Here is a 6,570-nt window from a genome sequence, read left to right on the forward strand (position 1 = left end):
TAGGAGATTATTTACTCTTTATAGTTTTTTAAGTGTGAATCCAGTTACTAAGCTGTTCAAAGACTTTTCTTCACGAGTAAACTGTCTAAAACCCTCATTAGTGGCAAGGTCACGTGCAAGGTCTTCCATGACATGAAACTATGTGACTCTTGTACTTACCTCACCACTTATGACTCTTCTGCCTTTTTCTCTCTGTTCCAGCCATTCCAGGCATCTACTTTTCCAAAAATATGCAAAGCATCTTTCTACCTCAATGTTATTGGTCTTCCTATCCCCTCTTCCAAACAGGCCCTTCTCCATTGTAATCACGTGGCTTGGCTCCAACTTCTTGGGCTACTGCTACAATGTTCCCTCTTCTAAGTGAACTTTCTTGCCTGCTATCAAAAAGAGTGCCTTCCCTATCATATTTTATCCCCATATCCTGCTTGCCATTTTTTCATAGTCCTGTTCACTACTTAAATATTGGCATAATTTCATTGTCCTTCTCACTAAAATGTAACACCCTGAGGGCAGGGCCTTTTACAGCACAATGCCCAGCACACACACACACACACAAACACAGGTACTTATGAAGCCTGAGCTCAATGAAATGAAAAATCTACTGGTTAGCACCTGGTACATTGCATGATATTAAGAAATATTTATAAATTGTTAAAGGCATTAAATTTGTCTGCCTTTGTCTATCTATGTCTGGAAGATATTCACAGAGCCCTTCCATTGCCCCTCATGCTTAATTTGAAAGAATAATAGCATGTTACACTTAAAATCATTGTATGCAACTCATACTAAGACTCTGCTGGGTCAGTCCCTATTATTAAGTGGGGATGTATTTAGTGAACAACACCGTTTTAAAAAATGCTGACCCACCCTTGATCAGCTCTCTTTAAAATAAAATATGCTATATATTGTTGAAAAGTGATTTTATTTCTGGTTCATCTCACTCTGTACTGTCTTCCCTGAAGGTCAGACTTGTCTTTTTTTGAAAGATATTCTCAATCCCTGATATCGATACTTCTAAGAGTATGGCTCCATTTTAATATCAGCTCATGTGAATATGAAATGAGTGTGCATAAGCTTTTCCCACAGCAGAGTTTTGACATTAAGAAAATTAAAATATGCCCTAATCATAGAATGTTTTAACTGTTGTCTGACATTTTAAAGGATTTTCTCATGAATTTCAGAATAGATTATACTCCTGTCTGGCTTCTTGGGTATAAAAAATAATCTTCTAAGTGATTTAAACTTTATTTCTAATTTATAATAGAAAAGTATGAGAAAAGGGAGAGAGGGAGAGATTTAATAGAAAATCTGTATGACAAAAAGCTTTCCTTTACCTTTTGTCTGTCTCACAAGAAGCCAAGAATTTTTTTCTAATATAAAATCATATATAGCTTGTTATTATAATTAACTTAAGAGTCCTACAGGGACATAATAGACTTATTTTAAGAGGCACACACTTAACTTTTTTACGAACTCTTCCAAGGAAAAGTAACTTCTAATTTTTTGTACAACTCTGTATAAGGCCAGACTTTTCCTTTCATTGTTTGTACCACATTTTAAAAATTTGGAATGGGAGTGAAGGGAGGTTCACATTTTCAATTTTTTTTCTCTACAACCCATGCTAAACAAGCTGAGGCTATTTTATGGCCCTATGCATCTGACAGTTTTACATCTCTGAGTAATGCTTACTAAATAAAAGTTTAATGTTTACTCTTCTGACATACATTTTTCATGTTTTAATGTGAGCCCTAGGTTTCTCTATCCTATTTGCTCAAGATAAATGTATTCCTTATATTTAGCATCAGGGCAGAGTAGCCTTTGCATAGTGTTTAGAATGATATTTCTCTGATATTAACATTCAAGCTTAAAGATTCTAGAATTTCTGAACCACTTCAAGTTTCTAGATAGTCGGATGCCTACTTCTCTGTACCTTCTCACATGTAACATTCCATTCTGTTGTGATATTCAATAAATATTTATTGAACACTCACTATATGCTCAATAATGTTTTTGGTCCTTGACATGCATGAGTATACTAAAAACAGGAAATAATCCCCACCTTCCTTTAGCTGAAAATCTCCTTTTCCCGGAGGAAACACAGTAAATACAAAAATAACTAATGAGTAGATCTCATGCTTTATTAGTCAGTACTGAATGCTATGGGGAAAAAATGCACCACAGAAGGGAGTGTTTATTTATATTTTGATGGTCAAGTTGAGTAGCATTGAGAAGGTGGCATTAAATAAAGATAGAGAAAAATAAGGAGGAAGTCATACAGGGAAAAGTGGATGGAACGTCAGGTCCAAACACCCTAAGAAGGCTACCTGTTACATTTAAGAAAGAAAGAAGAGAGGGGTTGATGCGATTCGGTGTGGTAAGGCAAGGGGAGCAGGAATCTCAGGAGGTCTTTTAAGGATTTTGGCAGTCATGGAAAGATTTTAAGAGACAGCAATTTAACTGTTACTTGAGCTGTTGCACGAAGAACTGAGTGTAGGGAAAAAAAGGTAAAGGCAGGAGGACACTTAGCAGGCTACTGTAATAATCTAGGTGGTAGGTATTGGTACCATGAATCAGAACTGCAATGGTATTTCTTTTAGCAATTTCCTTTCTACCTACAGTCTACCTCAACTTTGCTAATTGCTACTCATCTTTAGGATTCTACTTTCTCTCACGTCCTTTGTGAAACATTTTCTGATATCCATAAGCATATTCACACGTAAAAATCTGGTTCACATACTCATTCTGTGGGCTTTCATATCATCCTGTCTTTATTTTTGCCAGATTATAATTTATAATAATACATATTTCCTTTCTTTACACAATGACCTCCTTCAAGTCAGGAATTCTTTCTTGTATACGTATATTGCTATCAATCATCATAATTAGTTGAGTAGAAAATGCTACATTAATGTTTGCATTATGCATTAAATATTCTAATATTTAATACCCTAATATTTAAAAACATATAATAACAAAATAACTTTCCGATAGCCGTCAACCAGAGTATTTATTTTGTCTTCAAGAAACCACACTAGCTTGGTGAGATCATTTTAATTTTCCTGATTCAAGTGAATTTACCATATAGTTCGTTAGGCTAAACATATAAAGTACATTTTATTTAACAATTACGTCTTTAACTTACATGTTTTTGCATTTTAACATTATTTCCAAAAAAGTGGCATTTGCTAGAAAGTTTGCAAAATGCTCAAGTATTTCAACTTGTGTTTCTGTGTGTAGACATACATGTATACTATTTGTGAATATGTATAAATTTGTGTAAAATGTCTTGTCTTTAATATTTTCTATGGCGGATTATAAAGGAATTCTACAAAATATTTGTGAAATTGTGTTTTTTAATCATATATTTTATTTTTCATTTCATATTTTATGTTTGTTTCTTTCTCTTTCCCTTCTCATTGGGCCATGATTTGAATTTTCCTAAAGGGTTTTCATTTGGATTGAATTGGAATATTCCTTTAAAGAACAAATACCAAATTCCAAATGACTACAAGCTGATTTCAAAAAATTATAATGCAATATTTTGTACAAAGGAGTGCATGTTTATCTACACAGATGATATTTACACAAAAATTCTTACAATGGAGATGATATGTGGCCTTGTATAAATCCTCTCTGGGCTTTATTCTATAAAATGAGAATAATTTTGGCTTCTATTTCAGATTGTTGTGTATTTCAAGTGAGAAAATTCTTGTAAAGCACTGAAAACAGCATCTGAATTATATGAAAACAGCATCTGAAATATAGTAAGAGTTCAGTAAATGTAAGTGGCCAAATTTAACTGTTAAATTTTGTTTTGGTCATAAGTTTCAGACAGACTCCTAATGTTTGAAATAAAAATATTTACTTCTATATTAATTGCAATTAAAATTTAAGTGTTTTGTGTTAATTTTAGGTACACAAGTAACAGCTATGACAAACATTGTAATTCTTCTAAAACCAACAGAATCTGTAAAACTGAATCTAAACTATGGTAGTTTTCATTAAGCATTTTGTTTGCCACATACATGAACATCAATAGTAACATTAAGAATGGCCTTTCTTAGAATATGTAAAGCTTTAAAATTAACGAAAGTTGTTTCTTTTCTTATTAACACAATTTTTACGGTATTTACCGAGAGGAAGATTTTGCCAAAATATGTTTTCTCATATGGTAAAAAATCTGTTAGAGGAAAGTCCCTTTACAATGTTCATCCACTTTTGTCTAGTTGGACTGAAAGAAAAGGCGAAAATATTTACTGTCTAGTACAATGAATCTAACGGAAAAGCGCAAACCTTGTTATAATTAGTTTTTTAAAATCTCTGGTATCTACATATTTTTACCTCTTCTAAGCATCTAGAAGATGACATATTTTATTTTCCTTTTCTTCTCAGAATCTATGTGGTTGCTTCAGGAAGAATATAGTAGAAAAATTTAGCAAAAGAGCTTTGAAGCCAGAAAGATGGGATTCAGAACTCTCATCCCTGTATCTCTCTCGTTTTGACTAAGCCAAAATCCTTTATAAATCTTTTCTCCTCCTACCCTATAACTGCATCTGCTTTTTTGAACATGGCTAAGGTAAAAAATAATGATACTGTGCTGACTACTCTTCATTTCCATCCATTTTTATGAACCTCAAGTAGGTCCTAATGCTGCCAGGCAATTATTAGACATCCTGAGTGGATTCTCTCTTCTACCTTTAACATGCCTCTGTCATAATTTCTTCTTCCTCCCCAAATTTCCAACACCCTTTTCCCCAACCTTACACTCAATAGTCTTTCCTCCTATTTTATTGAAAAAGAAAAATAAATCGCACTGGATTTTTACAAGGGACAACCACATTCATCCACTTATCTGCATTTGTAGGTATGCATCCTGTTCTCTTTGCATGAGCTAGCCATGCCCTAGTTAAGACCAGCTTCTATATTCATGCACTTAATCACAGGTCCTCTTGCTGGCTTAATGCCATAATTCCAGCAATTCTTCCCTAATTATTGTGACATCAAATTTTCTCAGCCTAAAAGTTCATTTCTATTAACATAGGAAGATGCTGTTTATTCCCACCTTAAACAAATTGTTTAGCCCATTTCCTTCTTCGGTTCCTGCCATAATTCTCCTTATCCCTTTAGAGAAAAAAAAACCCAGGAAAGCGGTTGTCTACATTCCCTGTCTCGAATTTCTCTCCTAGTCTTTCTTAAACTTTGTCCAGTAAGGTTTTCCCTCTCAATTGCCTAGCATTGACATTACTTCAACGGTATGAAAGGTCATTATTTTTGTATTTATTTTTGAGATGGATTTTTCCTCTTGGTGTCCAGGCTGGAGCGCAATGGTGCAATCTCGGCTCACTGCAACCTCTGCCTCCGGGGTTCAAGTGATTCTTCTGCCTCAGGCTCCTGAGTAGCTGAGATTACAGGTGCCCACCACCACGCTCATCTAATTTTCTTGTAATTTTAGTAGAGACGGGGTTTTAGTGAAGGTTATTTCAAAAGGTCCATTTTACTTTGTATAATAATAGTAATTTACATGGTTAATCACTCTTTCTTGAGTTTCCTTCTATTTTCTGGCCATTTTCTGTCGGTTTCCTTTACTGATCCTATATCATCTCCCCAACTTCTGATTATGGAAATGCTCCCATAGATTAGTATTTTTGTCCCTTTCATAGTCTACTCTTTTCCTAAGTAATAACACACAGTTTTATACTTTTAAGCATTCGCTAGACATATAGATATAGAGATATATGTATATATAGTTTAGACAGATACACAGATGGTAGATAAATAGATAGATAGATAGATAGATAGATAGATAGATAGATAGATACATAGAGAGATACATAGAGAGATAGATAGATAGCTTTAAATTCCTATCATTAGCCTATATTGCCCCACTGAACTGAACTTTATTTCAACTGCCTATTTGGCAGCCTCACTTGGATATTTGTTAGGAATCTCAGTCATAACACTTCTAAAATGGAGCTCCTGTTAGTCCATACCCAAGCCTGCTTCTCGTTTAATCTTTTGCGTCTTAGGTGATAAGAAAACTGTCTTCATAGTTGCTTAGACAGAACACCTTGCCATACTCATCAGTTTCAGAATGTATCCAGCACATGCTCACTTCTCATCATCTTCACTGATGTCATCTTGGTCAAGGTATTGTGATCTCACAACGTCATTATTGTATTAACCCCAGACACGTATCTCTGCAACAGCTTGCCCCGGGACACTATTGTCAACGTTGCAACCAAATGAATTTTTTGACAGCGTTTGTTGAACCATAATTAGCATTAAAAATTATACATATGGGGGGGCGGAGCAAGATGGCCGAATAGGAACAGCTCCAGTCTCCAACTTCCAGCGCGAGCGACACAGAAGACCAGTGATTTCTGCATTTTCAACTGAGGTACTGGGGTCATCTCACTAGGGAGTGCCGGACAATGGGTGCTGGTCAGCTGCTGCAGCCTGACCAGCGAGAGCTGAAGCAGGGCGAGGCATCGCCTCACCCGGGAAGCACAAGGGGGAAGGGAATCCCTTTTCCTAGCCAGGGGAACTGAGACACACAACACCTGGAAAATC

The 6,570-nt window shown here is 35.3% G+C and overlaps 1 long non-coding RNA gene across 2 annotated transcripts in view; it reads left to right on the forward strand.

The window, feature by feature from the left end:
- Positions 1-6,353: 6,353 nt before the first annotated feature.
- Positions 6,354-6,570, forward strand: part of LOC108531911 (uncharacterized) — a 26,839-nt gene continuing 26,622 nt past the window's right edge. For both annotated transcript variants that reach the window (XR_001886312.1, XR_001886311.1), the window contains exon 1: positions 6,354-6,397. This is a non-coding gene — a long non-coding RNA (uncharacterized LOC108531911). The remainder of the gene's footprint in view (positions 6,398-6,570) is intronic.

Source organism: Rhinopithecus bieti, unplaced genomic scaffold (assembly GCF_001698545.2).
Source record: "Rhinopithecus bieti isolate Rb0 unplaced genomic scaffold, ASM169854v2 scaffold_566, whole genome shotgun sequence".
In the NCBI taxonomy this organism is placed as follows: domain Eukaryota; kingdom Metazoa; phylum Chordata; class Mammalia; order Primates; family Cercopithecidae; genus Rhinopithecus; species Rhinopithecus bieti.